The sequence below is a fragment of the Procambarus clarkii genome, chromosome 25 (genome assembly GCF_040958095.1).
Source record: "Procambarus clarkii isolate CNS0578487 chromosome 25, FALCON_Pclarkii_2.0, whole genome shotgun sequence".
NCBI lineage: Eukaryota > Metazoa > Arthropoda > Malacostraca > Decapoda > Cambaridae > Procambarus > Procambarus clarkii.
This window is the reverse complement of record NC_091174.1, coordinates 47,489,679-47,507,001: the sequence shown is the minus strand read 5'-3', so window position 1 is coordinate 47,507,001 and position 17,323 is coordinate 47,489,679.

Here is a 17,323-nt window from a genome sequence, read left to right as displayed (position 1 = left end):
TAGTTGGTCCTTCAGTTTGCGATAGGCTTCGTCATGCTCAGATTTCCACACAAACTTCGCGTTTTTCTTTGTCAGATCAGTCAGGGGTGCTGAAATGCCAGTGAAACCTTCAATATGACGACGAAAATATCCGGCCGCCCCAAAAACCTTCACACGTCCTTTGCTGTCCTTGGAGTAGGCATATCAGGAATGGCACGGCATGGCAAGAGTCTGGGTCAGATCGGATACTGTCTGGACACACCTGGAACCCCCAGAAATTTGAATTTCTGGGCCGCCAGGGTGCACTTCTGAACGCTTAACTTGACCCCTGCCTGATCTAACAACGTCAAAGTCTCAGTTAAGTCCCGTAGGTGTTCCTCAAACGTCCTGGAATATATCATAACATCATCCAGGTACACTAAAGAATGCCTACCCAAGACCGGACTGAGTATGAAGTTTATGGCCCTCTGAAACGACGAAGGCGCTGTCTTTAAACCAAACGGCATCCTACGGAATTGATAAGTGTGCCTACCATCCAAGAATGCTGTTTTATCCCTATCCTGTTCTGCCACCGGAATCACCCAATACGCCGATTTCGCGTCAAGAGTTGAGAAATACTTTGCAGCACCAAATTGATCTATTATCTCCTGTATTCAGGACAACGGATACACATCACCCTTAGTTATTTCGTTCACCTTCCGGTAGTCAACACGGAAACGATAACTACCATCCGGTTTCCGAACTAGCACAACAGGAGAGAGCCACGGTGACGTACTAGGCTCTATCACGCCCTGCCTCAACATTTTCTGGCACTCCTCCCTGATAACGTTCTTTGCCTGTTCTGGCAACCTCCACTGTCTCGTGTACACAGGCAAATGATCACCAGTTGGAATGGTGTGCTCAATCTTATCAAGGAGACCAATCTGGTCATCCTCTGTCACAAATAATTTCGGGAATTTCCACAAAACTCCTCTCAGTGCCTTCCTATCCGCCAGTGTAACATGTTGCAGATCTAGTGCTGAAATTAATTTTTCTACTTCCTCTACATTACGTGCAACATTTCTCGTCTCATTCTGTACTTTGGATGGTGTTTTAGTATCTATCATATCTAATGCACTACATTGTGCCGTGACGGTTGGCGTCTCAGCTGACTCACGGTGAAAGATTTCTGTTTACTCCACCATGGTTCCCTGAGATACCCTGTCACCTGCCCTGAAGCGAAAAATCTTATGTGAAAAATTGACAACTGGAATGAGTGCACCTTTATCGAGCACTACAATTAAATGATGAGGAATTAATAAGCTATCACATCTCCCAGCCACCTGAAGGGTGGTACCTGGTTGTAAGTGACGTCCCACGGCTACTTTAATAAATTTAACAGAATGTGGTGGGCAACTCTGTTTGGTCAATGCATGCAATGCACATGACCTCTTAAATGTGTCTGGAAGAGACTTAAAAATCAATTTTGGATAGTGCGCATTATATTTTTGCTTCCTTGTAATTGAAGCTACAACTGGGGGATGGTCGATCATCTCCACTGGGTAGGAAGTCTGTCCCAACTGTAACCTGCAGTTCCTAGCCCCTTTTTGAGCAGACAAGGAATAACCAAACCGAGACAGAAAATCAGTCCCCATTAAGATGTGACCAGGAAAATCAAGGTTCTCTATGATCGTACATGTGTGAGGCTGCAATTCGCCATCAATCTCAAAATTAACTGTACATTGACCTACGATCTCAATCTTTTCCCCATTGACCGCTGTTAATGTCTTTGCACTACGTTTAAGACGTGCATACTTAAAATCGCTGAAGGCTGACTTTTTAATTACAGTTGCCTGGCTTCCCGTATCAACAAAAGCTGTCAATCTTACACCTTCCACTTTCACCTTAAAAGTAGGCCTACCATCACTAGGAGCCTTCTTTCATTCTCTCGTACTAGTAACTTTATAGTCCCTCTGTATGTGTCCGCGCTTCCCACAGGAGTAACACCTCCGTGGGTCCCTAATGGTACCCCGCGCAGGGTGGCTTGAACGTGCAGCTGTGGGCTGCTTCCCGCCTGACGAACTCGCGCCACAGTTACTCGTCTTGTCCCCCTCGCCTTTACTTAACGCCTCTACGTATGGGGACGACTGTGCGCCCGACTTCTCCGTGCGCATCTGTATGTCTAAGGCTGTGGTGGCATGTTGGACTAGTTCTTTATAACTCAATAACGCTCCCTCCGCAGATAAAAATGGCCCCATAGCAGTAGGTAACGTTCTGCAGAACAACTCTTTGGCTAATTGTTTGTTGTTTGGCTAAACTGCCTGACTCAAATTTAACCCCAGCTCCACAGTAAGATCGTCAACCCTACTCCATAATAGCGTCCCGAAATCTTTGATGGTGCTGCGGTCATCCTTCTTAAGTAACTGCAGGTAAATTTGAGCTTCATCCGCCGACACCTTTTCCTTAAACCTGTCCCTAATCGCTTGGACAAACTGAGGCCAAGTCGTGAGGTGCCGAAACTGTGTCAATCTCGCCAGTGGACTGGCTACGTCCACGCAAGCCCCCATAGCGAGAGTAATCTTCAAACTATCATCTGGGACAGCCTCCAGCATCGCACTAATCTGCCAAAGCCAGTCTTCCAATTGGCGGTTGTGTTCCACCTTATTAGACGGCAACTCTGTACCTCTGAGTGTCGGCAGAGTCATTTTGGGAATCATACTCATAATTCCCGGTGTGTGTGACGCGGGGCTACTGGAAGTGGGTGGCCCCTGGGTTTGAGATAGGGGTTGAGGCTGGGGTTGGTGTTGGGAAGGGTGTTGGGTGGCCTGGTGTTGGGGAAAAGGTAGGGTATGGCATGAGTGGCCTGGGGTTGGAATAAGTATGGGGTGGCCTCGGGTTGGGGTATGGATTGAGGTTGGGGTATGGTGTGGGTGGCCTGGGGTTGGGAAAAAGGTAGGGGTATGGCGTGGGTGGCCTGGGGTTGGGAAAAAGGTAGGGGGTGGCCTGGGGTTGGAGGAAGGGTTGGTATAGGAATTGAGGTTGGGTTGGTATAGGAATTGAGGATAGGGTTGGTATAGGAGGTGGGGTTGGGGTTGTTGTAGTGATGGGTGAGGTGTACGTAGGTGTTGTGGTATTGGTGTTATGTGAGGTAGTTCCTGCTGTTGGTGTGGTTGTTCATGTTCCCGTTGAACAGGTTGTTGATCATGTTCCCTACAGAACGAAGTGGGGCGTCCTACCGTACTAACTGATGCCCCCTGTCCAGCTCCCTGTAGTCCCTGTTGGTACGGTGTCGATGTTGTAGGTGCGGGAACCCAAGACGGCACTCCCCAATCTTAAGAACATAAACATAAGAACATAAGAACAAAGGTAACTGCAGAAGGCCTATTGGCCCATACGAGGCAGCTCCTATCTATAACCACCCAATCCCACTCATATACTTGTCCAACCCGCGCTTGAAACAATCGAGGGACCCGACCTCCACCACGTTACGCGGCAATTGGTTCCACAAATCAACAACCCTGTTACTGAACCAGTATTTACCCAAGTCTTTCCTAAATCTAAACTTATCCAATTTATACCCATTGTTTCGTGTTCTGTCTTGTGTTGATATTTTTAATACCCTATTAATATCCCCCCTGTTATGTCCATTCATCCACTTGTAAACCTCTATCATGTCACCCCTAACTCTTCGCCTTTCCAGTAAATTCAACTTAAGCTTTGTTAATCTTTCTTCATATGAAAGATTTCTAATTTGGGGAATTAACTTAGTCATCCTACGTTGGACACGTTCAAGTGAATCCATATCCATTCTATAATGCGGCGACCAAAACTGAACTGCATAATCTAAATGGGGCCTAACCAGAGCAAGATATAGCTTAAGAACCACACCAGGTGTCTTGTTACTAACGCTTCGATTAATAAATCCCAGTGTCCAATTCGCCTTATTACGAACATTCATGCATTGATCCTTTTGTTTTAAATTCTTACTAATCATAACTCCCAGATCCCTTTCGCAATCTCAACACCATCTAGCTCGTATCTTGTAACTCTATCATCATTACCTAGCCTCAGAACTTTATATTTATCAGCATTAAACTGCATTTGCCAATCCTTTGACCATTTCAAAACCCTATCTAGATCAACTTGAAGTGATAGTGAGTCCTCCTCCGAATTAATTTCCCTACCGATTTTCGTATCATCGGCAAATTTGCAAATGTTGCTACTCAAACCTGAATCTAAATCATTTATATATATTATAAACAACAGAGGTCCCCGGACAGAGCCCTGAGGTACTCCACTAACAACATTATCCCACTCTGACTTAACCCCATTTATACTAACTCTCTGTTTCCTTTGGAATAGCCATGCCCTAATCCAAGTTAATATAGCACCCCCAATACCATGAGCTTCTATTTTTTTAATTAGTCTTTCATGTGGCACTGTATCAAAAGCTTTGCTAAAGTCAAGGTACACAACATCACAATCCTTACCACTATCAACTGCCTCAATTATGCTGGAATAAAAAGTTAGCAAATTTGTTAACCCTCAAACCGCGCATATCATATATAAAAGATATCGGTGACAAAACTGAAACCGCGCACATCATTTATATATGATTTCGTGTCTAGCACTATAATTTAAACGCCCCGCCTATGATAGGGGCAGCTATAGTACAGCCAGACGAGGAGTAGACCTCGTCTGGCGAAGGGTCTGCCAACGCCCCTTTTTTGCCACACTTCCCTACCCTATTGCGGCTAAAATATGCCACCTACGATTTTTTTTTATTTTTTCCGTGATCAGGGAACAAAAATGAACACTTCTATAAGACGAAAGAATTTTTTATTTTTTTTTTTTTGTAGCGCCTGTGGGTGTGAATTCCATTTGGGCCTCTAGCGGTTTGAGGGTTAAACATGAACGGCCATTTGTAAAACCATGTTGCGACTCATTTATTAATTTATGTTTTTCAAGATGGAAACGAATTGTATTTGCAATTATTGATTCAAGTAACTTTCCCACAATAGACGTTAGGCTAATTGGCCGATAGTTTGACGCAAGTGATCTATCTCCTTCCTTAAAAATTGGTACCACATTAGCTACCTTCCATGACTCTGGCACTCTGCCTGACTCTATTGATTTATTAAATATGGTAGACAGTGGCTCGGAAAGCTCCTCTTTGCATTCTTTAATCACCCTGGCAAACACTTCATCCGGCCCTGGGGATTTGTTTGGTTTTAGTTTTTCTAATTGTTTAATTACATCCTCCCTGGTAACTGCTAAACTAGTCAACCTGTCCTCATCCCCACCCACATAGACTTGTTCGGCTGAAGGCATATTGTTAAGTTCTTCTTTAGTAAATACAGATATAAAATATTTGTTAAAAATACTACTCATATCCTTGTCATTATCCTTTATTTGACCTGTCTCAGATTTTAATGGACCTATCCTTTCCCTAGTCTTAGTTCGATATAACTGAAAAAACCCTTTAGGATTTGACTTTGCTTGCTCTGCTATGCGAACTTCATAGTTTCTTTTTGCTTTCCTAATCTCTTTTTTAACATTTTAACTAGTTGTATGAATTCCTGTTCTAAACTGACTTCCCCATTCCTAATCCTTTTGTACCAAGCTCTCTTTTTACCTATAGATTTTACCTTACCTGTTTTCTTGCCCGAAACGCATTGCGTAATAGTGGCTTTAGGCATTGTATGTACTAGCTCTATCTATATATCAATCCATTAATGTAACATCACTTGTATGTATGTACCTTACCTGAATAAACATATTTATTTATATTTATTTATTTATAAGGTTCTTTAAATTATTTGTTATCCACTTTGGGTCATTAGTATTCGATCTATTCAATTTGTATGGTATACTACGTTCCTGTGCTTTGTTTAGAATATTCTTAAATAAGTTATATATTAAATCCACATCGAAATCCCCTTTTACGTCACCTATCGCTGGGTTCATGTCTCACTCTAAGACCGGCCCACACCCCATACCCAAGACTTTCCAATCTATTTGACCCAAAAAATTTCTTAGGCTATTAAAATCAGCTTTTCGAAAATCTGGCGCTTTAACAGAATTTTCTCCTACAGGTCTATTCCATTCTATGCTAAATTTGATTACTTTGTGATCACTGCTCCCTAGCTCACTCCCTATTTCGATGTCATTAATTTGTGTTTCCCTGTTAGTTAACACTAAATCTAAAATATTATTTTCTCGCGTTGGTTCCTTAATGTGTTGCGTAAGAAAGCAATCGTCAATTAATTCTAGAAAATCTTCTGCTTCACTATTCCCTGTTTTGTTCACCCAGTTTATTCCACTAAAATTAAAATCACCCATGACATAAATACTGTTAGATCTAGATATTTCATCCTATAGATGCTTTGCTTCCATTCTGTCTAAATTTGGTGGCCTATATATAACTCCTATTATAATATTATTTGCTTTTTCATTTAATTCTATCCAAATAGTTTCTGTGTGTGGCTCAGTTTTGATTCCCTCTTTGAGACTATATTTCAAATTGTCCCTAACATATATGGCTACTCCCCCTCCTCGTCTAATATATCTATCTGTGTGAAATAGTTTAAATCCATTTATCTGATATTCAGCTAATAGTTCTCTATTTTCTACATTCATTCACGTTTCGGTAAGTGCAATAATATCTATTTTTTCTGTGCAGACAAGAGCATTTAATTCATTAATTTTATTTCTTAGACTTCTACTGTTAGTGTAATATATCCTAAGTGAATTGTTATTTTGAGGCCCTTTTCTTTCCCTGATCATTTTGCCAATTCTTTTCTCCCACGAACACATACTTTTATTACCTCCTTCCTCCAAATCAATTCCCATACCACTATCTACTAACAGTTTAAACATAAACAAACACCTCTAACCACTGGTTCCAACGAGTTCGCAACAGCAACAACCCCAGCACTCGATAGATGCACCCCATCACGAGCATACATTTCATTTCTTCCATAGAAGTGTTCCCTGTTGTCTATGAAAGATATTGCATTTGATTTGCAATATCTTTCCAGCCGGCAATTGACACCAATTGCCCTCGACATCCATTCATTCCCACTCCCTTTCTTGGAAGAATGCCACATATGATCGGGATTCCTCCCTTGCTCCTAACTAATTCAATGGCTGTCCTGAATCTCTGTATTAGTTCCTCACTCCTAACTCGCCCAACATCATTACCCCCTGCACTAATACAAATAATGGGTTTCTTCCCATTTCCCGTCATAATATCATTAATGTTTCCAACAATGTCACCAATTCCAGCTCTTGGGACGAATCCTCGGATGGTTCTTCGCTCATGTCTATAATCGTGTGTGTACTGGAATGGGAAGATACCCTCGACTGTCCAGTTCTATGCAGAACCTGTGACCCCGGCGCCTCAGTCCCACTGACTCCACCTGTGACGTCAGCTATGTTATCTGAGCGGTCCACCAGGTCCCCCATAGGATCGGAAGAGGTGCTCTCCTCTAAGCTTTCACTCCCACTGGTCCCTACTGACTGGTCACTGTCTGGGTTAAACATCCCCTGTGATTCCCGGTGTGCCATGCCTCTTGTGACTACCCTTTAATTCACCCTCAACCCGGACTCTCACTACAACCGTGATCTTATACAACACAAAAAAATCACAGCTCTTTTCCAAAAGAAAAAACTAACTAAATTCCCCAAAATAGGAAATACAACAATCAATCGAGAGAATTGCTGAAGTGAATCCAGTGAATGAACGCCTGACCTGCACTCGTGTCCGATCGTGAAATAATCTGCAGTTCAATTGCTGAAAACAAGTCCTTTACATTAAAAAATTAAAGAATCTAATTTATATAAAACATTTAAAATGATAAAGTAACTAACGCGCAGCACTCGTGATGGATTAATAAAGAATATTTACTGTACTTGAACACTAGACACACTTGAAGTGAACAGCGTGGCCACTGATGACTGATGGAGCGGGACCAGCTGCACTGAAGAAACACAAGTCCCGCGCTTTTCCACTTAAAAAAATCACAATTTTAGTCTCCGAAGGAAAATAACTAGTTTTACTTTACTAAATCGCTCTAGCGATTAATATAGACACCCAGGACATGTATTTGCTTGCCAAAATTGAATTTTCACCAAAAACTGCAGTTTTTCTCAATGCTAGACTCTGCCAATTTTCCTGCACCCGGAAAAAAAATCAATCACCAAAATATCGCAAAACTCCCTTAACCCTTAAACCGCGCATATCATATATAAATGATATCAGTGACAAAACTGAAACCGCACACATCATTTATATATGATTTCGTGTCTAGCGCTATAATTTAAACGCCCCACCTGGGATAGGGGCAGCTATAGTACAGCCACGACCGATAGTTGCCAGATGCCACCTAGAAAAAATTCCAGAACAACATTCTTGGGTGTTAGAGCGTCAGTATTGAGCAAGCCACCAAGGCTGGCACACGCAGCACGAGCTCACAGCACCGCTGTTCAGCTTGTGACCACAGCATCGCCTACAAATGCCATAATATATATGATACTGCTATTATTTAGCAGTGATAGTATTACTGAAGCCCCCTGACTGTGATAAAACTGACCAGGATTCTGATAATAGCAGGATTGTGGTGATATTTAGCACTGCTCCATGGAGGGAGGAATAAGGCTGTGGAGGGAGGGTTGTGGCGTCGTCTTCTGACTGTGTGTGGCCACCATTTATTGACTGCACTTACCATACCAGCTTAGTGGTTCGCTATGGTGAACACAAATGTAGATACTTATATATAACGTGTGTATAGTGTGAGATAACAGCGAGAGGTTGGGAGCCGCCATTTTGGTGAGGGAGGAGCGTCGTCTGCACGACTTGGCATGTTGTTTACTGGTGGCCACTATGGTCTTTGGGCACCATACCAGCTAATTTGTACAGGTATGGTGAATAAAACAGGTAGATACTTATATATAATGTGTGAATATAGCGTAATAACACCACAAACAATATTGTTGGAGGAGAAATATTAGTGCGTCTGGCCTTGAGGGCGGCCGCCGATCAGCTGACATCTTTGTGCCTTTACTCATCATATAAGCTTAGATGTACAGTTATGGTGAACAAAACATGTAAATACGAATATATAACGTCTGTGTACAGAGAATAAATGCAAAAACAGTATTGTGGGAGGAGAATGAGGTTGAGTGAGGTGGTGTTGAGGGAGGGAGTGGCAGTGAGTGGCTCGCTGGTGTTTGGCGGTCACTCCTCGTTGCTTTTTGACTCACAAGACCAACTTAGTAGTTCGTTATGGTGAACAAAACATGCAGATACTTATATATAACCTGTGTATATAGTGTAACAACAGCAAAACTATTTGTTTATTGTTTTATAAACATAATAATTGAATCACTATTATGCACACCATAATTTTGAGTACAGCGATGGTTCACACATTTTATTATATAAATATACCACAATTCACTGTATGGAATAATATTACTGCAAAAAAACTAAGAAAAAATCAATCAGAGACATTGAAATAATTAGGTAATAATATATTTGTGGCAACTGCCGTCTGACAGCTCGGGTGGAGTAGACCTCGTCTGGCGAAGACTCTGCCAACGCCCCTTTTTTGCCACACTTTCCTACCCTATTGCGGCTAAAATATGCCACCTACGATTTTTTTGTTATATTTTCCGTGATCAGGGAACAAAAATGAACGAAAGAATTTTTTTTTTTTTTTTTTTTTGCGCCTGTGGGTGTGAATTCCATTTGGGCCCCTAGCGGTTTGAGGATTAATAAGCAAAAAGGTTTTTTTTCGTTCACAGATATAAATGCGCTGTTATTTAATACTGACGCTGTATACAGAACAATACTGACACCTTGGGCGGTTTCAACACTCATTAATTCGGGCGGTTTCAACACTCAAGTTTGTATAATAGCCTTCTCCACGATAGGGTGACATACACTAAGACCGGCCACACATAGGTGGTATACAATGGTCTAAAAACCTCTTTATTCAAGTTTCTTAAGGATGTTCCGACTTTTGCCAGAGTAGAGTATGCGGCAGACGTTATTCTATATATATGAGTCACTGGAGTTGAGTTTGGTGTTATATCCACTCCCACGTGATTTTCACTAGATGTTATAGGGAGGTAGTTTCCTTTGTTCGTATATTGGCGTTGCGGTCTCTTAGCTCTTGTCCTCCATTTCCATAACCTTGCACTTGTTATTGTTGGACTCTAGCAGCCATTTGTCGGACCATCTCTGCAACATGTTCAAGTTATGCTGGAGAATCTTACAATCCTCATCTGTCTAATCCCGTTTCTTTAGTTTTGCATCATCTGCAAACATTGACATAAAAGTCTCGACTCCTGCAGTCAAGTCATTTACATATATGAGGAATAGTATGGGACCAGGCACCGATTGTTGAGGCACCCCGCTTGTTACTGTACTCCAGTCCGACTCCTCGCCCTTCATTTTCACTCTGACACCTGACTGTCAGGTGTCAGAGTCATACCTTACCCATGGTATTGCGTTTCTGTTTACTCCCACCTATTTCTCAAGTTTGTATAATAGCCTTCTGTGTGATACTCTATCAATGGCGTTTTATCACTTCATAAATATACAATCTGCCCATCCTTCTCTGTCTTGTCTTATTTTCGTTACCTAATCATTTAATCATTAAACTCCAGGAGGTTCGTCAGGCATGATTTCCCTGCTCTAAAGCCGTGTTTTTGTTTACTTACAAACCTAATTTTTCTAGGTGTGAAACTAGTCTTAATCCTATTATTGTTTCAAGTACTTTGCAAGGGATGCTTGTGAGTGACATTGGTCTGTAGTTAACTGCCTCTTCTGTGTCTCCTTTCTTCTAGATTGGCACCACACTTGCCTTCTTCCAGCAGTTTGGCAATTCCCACTGTGTAAGTGACTCATTATAAATTTGTGCGAGAGGAATGCTGAGGGCCTGTGCTGCTTCTTTTAACATCCATGGTGCTATTCTATATGGCCCAGAAGCTTTATTTGAATCAAGTGATGGTAGCTGTATTTTTACTTCCTTTGCCTCCCCTTTTCGTAACCTGGTCACGTGGTCATTCGCTGTCATTTTCCATCTTATATGGCTATGTAGGAGTTTCGGTTGGCTCTTTGCTTTGAAGGCAATATTATTTTTATAGTTTCTTTCTGCCAATCATCTTATGTTTATGAAGTCATTGCTGGCCCTGTTGCATCTATTCCTGTTTACCTCTGTCCTTTGCCTTTTATATTTCCTCCACTCCCTCTTGCTTTATGCTTTTGTTTCCAGGCAATGTCTATTTAACCTCGGGTTATTATATGTTCTCCAACTTTTCGATCTTAATGGTGGTATGAATCTCCCTTCTGCCTATTCTGCCCTTCTACCTACCTTACCCCTAAATGTCCACCCATGTCTACTATTTTAAGCAATGCTGTTTGTTGACCAAATTGTATATTTGCTGTTTTTCTGCCATGTTCCCCCTTTTTTATTTGTATATTTTCTCAACACAATTTATACTTTAATCTCAGTTAATATTAGGTTTTAGTCTTAGGGTTTTCCTGCCCGAAACGATTTGTGTAATAGTGACTTTAGGCATTGTATGTACTAGCTCTATCTATAAATCCATCAATGTTTGTATCTCACCTTGTATGCATATGCTTTACCTGAATAAACATTTGATTTGATTTGATTCTTTGCATCTCAGTTATACTGAGATGGTTAGACCACTATCCTACCTTTCTCATAGCGAACATGGACATAACACCACCAAAAAGCAAGAAACTTTCATTTAGGCTACACAGTGAATCAGCTTTAGACAATCTTACAGAGGCACTTCACAATATTAACTGGGATTCTGAATTCAATAATACCCATGATATAAATTCATTAGCTAACCTCTTCCTCTCCAAAACTCTAAGCCTCTACAACCTTCATTGTCCCCTTCTTACAAAGCAAGTAACTGACAAAAGATTAAACAATCCATGGCTCACAAGTGGCATTCTCAACTCAATCAACAAGAAACATGAATATGAAAAGAAAGTTAGGATTGGCCTAGTTTCAAAGGAAGTAGCTAAAAGGTACTCATCAATGCTTACCAGTATCATAAGAAAGGCAAAACTTGCATATTATGTGAATAGATTCAATGAAGCAAAAGGCAACATGAAAAACACTTGGAAAACTATCTCTAGTATCCTAGGAACTAAACAACACTCACATAACCAAATAAAACTCTACAAGGATGGGGATATACCGTCAACTGATTTAGAAATGGCAAATGAATTTAATAGTTTCTTTTCATCGGTTGGTGCTAATCTTGCCAGTAAAATCCCACAGACTCAGACACATATTAACACATATCTCTCAGGCAGCTATCCAAACTCTCTTCTCCTTTCACCAATCAGCCCGGCAGATGTTGTGTCCATCATACACTCTCTAAAAACCAAGGCAGGGAACACCAGTGAAATTCCGTCCATTGTGTACAAGAGAGCCTCCCATGCCCTTGCCCCACCCATAGCACTACTGTTCAACAAATCTATAGAGTGTCACACCTTCCCTGATATCCTCAAAAAAACAAGAGTAACGCCAGTCCATAAAGGAGGCAATCCGGCGGACATAAACAATTATAGACCAATATCAAATCTACCCATTCTATCAAAAATATTTGAAAAAATTATTTACAAACAGCTCTATTCCTACCTCGTAAAATTCGACATACTCAGCCCCTGCCAGTTTGGCTTCCGGTCCCAAAAGAGCACCAACGATGCAATCATTAGTCTCCTTGACATTATCTACTCAGCCCTTGACAAAAATGAGTTTCCGATTGGACTCTTCATTGACCTAAGAAAAGCCTTTGATACTGTTAATCACAACTACCTCTTACTTAAACTCCAGCATTATGGAATCCGAGGCCTTGCCCTTGACTACATCCGATCCTATCTTAGTGACAGACACCAATATGTAACCATCAATGATACAACTTCTTCCACTCTACCAATTACCGTTGGAGTGCCACAGGGCAGCATCTTAGGACCTCTTCTATTTCTTATATATATAAACGATCTGCCTAATGTCTCTAATATTCTCAAACCTATACTGTTTGCTGACGATACTACTCTTATCTATTCAAACCTCAACCCACATACACTAAATAATGTTGTGAATAATGAATTAAAAAAAGTCCACTTATGGATGTCAACGAACAAACTAACATTAAACATCGAAAAGACTTACTACATCTTATTTGGAAGCAAATCATCAAATGCAATTCAGCTACTGATAGACAACATCAACATCAGTAATAAAAATGATGGAAAGTTTCTTGGCCTATTCCTAGACAAGAGACTCAACTTCAGCACCCACATTCAACACATAACTAAGAAAGTCTCTAAGACAGTTGGTATACTCTCCAAAATCAGATATTATGTTCCTAACTCTGCTCTCCTCTCACTATATTATGCACTAATCTACCCCTATCTTAATTATGGTATCTGTGCATGGGGGTCTACCACTGCAAACCACCTTAAGCCCATCATCACACAGCAAAAATCTGCTATCAGAATAATAACTAACTCTGCTTTCAGACAACACTCAGCTCCATTGTTTAAATCCCTAAACTTGCTAAATATTAACTCCCTCCACACATTCTCTTGTGTCAACTACATTTACAAAACCCTGTTCTTAAATGCAAACCATGCTCTGAAACTCTCCCTGGACAGATGTAATAGGACGCATTATCACCACACCAGAAATAAATATCTCTTTGATATCCCCAGGGTCAAACTTAATCTGTGAAAACACTCTATGCAAATTAAGGGACCTAGTCTATGGAACTCACTCCCTAGTGAATTGAAAAACTGTAAAACTTTTGCCTTATTTAAAAGCAAAACCAAAAAGTACCTAACTTCATCTTCTTAGTTTCCTACACTGAGCTTTAAATTTGCTCTGTACCTAGTGTTACCCAATCTCCTAATTTTTATGTAATATCAAACAACCTTATCATTGTGTTCATTGCTGTCTTCTTCTATGTGCTAGCTATATGCTGTATTGTGACTACCAATTTTTGTCAACTACCATTCAAGCTGTCATTGCAACCAATATTATATTGTTTCTGCTGTATTGTGCCTACCAATTTTTTTTGTCAACTACCATTCAAGCTGTCATTGCAATCAATCTCAGCTACCTATGTGCTTTAATATACTGTACCTACAATTTTCTCTCATCTTTTTTTCATTTCATGTAATCTGTTATCATTTTTTTGTCTATAATTTTTGCAAGTATTTACCTCCTTAAAATTTTCTTAGATTAAGGACCTGCCCGAAACGCTGCGCGTGCTAGTGGCTTTACAAGACTGTAATTACCATATTATGTATCCTCACATTCCTTATGTACATTCTTGTATATGCATAAATAAAATAAAAATAAAAATAAAATAAAATAAAATACTTGGTCCATCATTTCCTGGACAGTCTTCCCTCTAAGTTCCTCCTCCCGCTGCATACTTCCCCGATACTCTCTTAATTTTATGTAACATTTTAGCCTCTTATGTTTCATATAAGTATGTTGGTGTGTAAGTGATTATGACTCACATGCTGCTTAGAGTAAGGTGGTGGATGAGTGTTCATGATTTTTGTGTTGATTTCAGTAAGGCAGTGGATGAGTGCTTATGGTCTGAATGTTATAGTAAAACTAGATACAATGTATTTTATAACTTTTTCTGAGTCGTTAAACCGTATTGAAAATCTTATTTAATTTGTGCCTTTCTATTTAGGTACTAATCAAATCAGCACTTGCATGCTCATGTGAATGTCTGAGTGACTGTTTATGTTGGTGTGTGTTTGTGCTAATTATGCCTGGACCATACATATATAGACATCATTTACGTTACTTTCACAATCAAACACATTCAAATGTTCATGAACAGTAACAAATGAAGAAATATTATTCATATACAGTTTACTTATTTTTAAATTTGTTAACTCACTAACCCACACAAAACAAGCAACACTAGATTTCCTTTGGCTTATTAGATTCTTGGTGTTTACACAAGATAAGATCTGTGTTTATGAAAGAGTAATCAGAAGGCGTCGTAGCCCAGCTGTGGGAGCGTCCTCCGCGGCCTCGTAGTCCAGCTGTGGGAGCGTCCTCCGCGGCCTCGTAGCCCAGCTGTGGGAGCGACCTCCGCGGTCTCGTAGCCTAGCTGTGGGAGCGTCCTCCGCGGCCTCGTAGCCCAGCTGTGGGAGCGTCCTCCGCGGCCTCGTAGCCCAGCTGTGGGAGCGTCCTCCGCGGCCTCGTAGCCCAGCTGTGGGAGCGTCCTCCGCGGCCTCGTAGCCCAGCTGTGGGAGCGTCCTCCGCGGCCTCGTAGCCCAGCTGTGGGAGCGTCCTCCGCGGCCTCGTAGCCCAGCTGTGGGAGCGTCCTCCGCGGCCTCGTAGCCCAGCTGTGGGAGCGTCCTCCGCGGCCTCGTAGTCCAGCTGTGGGAGCGTCCTCCGCGGCCTCGTAGCCCAGCTGTGGGAGCGTCCTCTGCGGCCTCATAGCCCAGCTGTGGGAGCGTCCTCCGCGGCCTCGTAGCCCAGCTGTGGGAGCGTCCTCCGCGGCCTCGTAGCCCAGCTGTGGGAGCGTCCTCCACGGCCTCATAGCCCAGCTGTGGGAGCGTCCTCTGCGGCCTCATAGCCCAGCTGTGGGAGCGTCCTCCGCGGCCTCGTAGCCCAGCTGTGGGAGCGTCCTCCGCGGCCTCATAGCCCAGCTGTGGGAGCGTCCTCGTAGCCCAGCTGTGGGAGCGTCCTCCGCGGCCTCATAGCCCAGCTGTGGGAGCGTCCTCCGCGGCCTCGCAGCCCAGCTATGGGAGCGTCCTCTGCGGCCTCGTAGCCCAGCTGTGGGAGCGTCCTCTGCGGCCTCGCAGCCCAGCTGTGGGAGCGTCCTCTGCGGCCTCGTAGCCCAGCTGTGGGAGCGTCCTCCGCGGCCTCGTAGCCCAGCTGTGGGAGCGTCCTCCGCGGCCTCGCAGCCCAGCTGTGGGAGCGTCCTCTGCGGCCTCGTAGCGAAGCTGTGGGAGCGTCCTCCACGGCCTCATAGCTCAGCTGTGGGAGCGTCCTCCGCGGCCTCATAGCCCAGCTGTGGGAGCGTCCTCCGCGGCCTCGCAGCCCAGCTGTGGGAGCGTCCTCTGCGGCCTCGTAGCCCAGCTGTGGGAGCGTCCTCCGCGGCCTCGTAGCCCAGCTGTGGGAGCGTCCTCTGCGGCCTCGCAGCCCAGCTGTGGGAGCGTCCTCTGCGGCCTCGTAGTCCAGCTGTGGGAGCGTCCTCCGCGGCCTCGCAGCCCAGCTGTGGGAGCGTCCTCTGCGGCCTCGTAGCCCAGCTGTGGGAGCGTCCTCCGCGGCCTCGTTGCCTGGCTGTGGGAGCGTCCTCTGCGGCCTCGCAGCCCAGCTGTGGGAGCGTCCTCCGCGGGCTCGTAGCCCAGCTGTGGGAGCGTCCTCCACGGCCTCGTAGTCCAGCTGTGGGAGCGTCCTCCGCGGCCTCGTAGCCCAGCTGTGGGAGCGTCCTCCGCGGCCTCGCAGTCCGGAGTTCCACTCATTCTTCGATACACGTTTCTTTTACTGTTCTCGTAATAAATGTTTTTTCATGTTTCTTTTATCCTTAAGAAGTGAACATTAATATGGAAAAAATATTGTAAATTATTAGAGAATCTTAAGAGAAAATTTGAGATCAAATCAATATGGATGTGACTATGGAACATTAGTAAGTCCGGGACACAGTGTTGCCTAGATAATAGTCTTTTGGTCACCTAAACGTTTCTCACAACTTTGATGTAAATTATCTGTCCATGTGCGCGTGTACCATCCTAGCAGTCCTCACCTTGTTGTGTTAACAGAATCATGAAATAACTTTCTAGCCTATACTATTCCTGGTGCCTTCTCTTCGTCTCACCTATGTTTAGTGCATTGCATTTGTCAGTGTTAAAGGAAAGTGACCATCTGTCCGACCACCGCTTGAGCGCATCAAGATCTCCTTGTACTCTCCCTCAAACGTCTTCGCTTGTAAATCTCAGCAATTATGCATAATCCGCAAGTAAGGATACTTAAGACTTTCTTCTCTTGGTTTGATGACATTTATCACAATTTGAATGACCCAAATGATCTCGCGAGGGTACACTAATTGCATTTTTTTATACTTGCAACTGTTCGCTGCTGATTTCTCTTCTTTCAGCATTACTCTCTGTTTTCAACCAATGATATGATCTCTCCTCCACACCAGCACTCCTTTAGTTATCAAATACTGGTCGTCAATTTTGGGATGGAGACCAACTAAATGGAACTGTGTTACACGTTTGTTGATTATCAATGAAAATATTAGCACCTAACTTTTCTTCCCTTAGTTTTATCAGTTT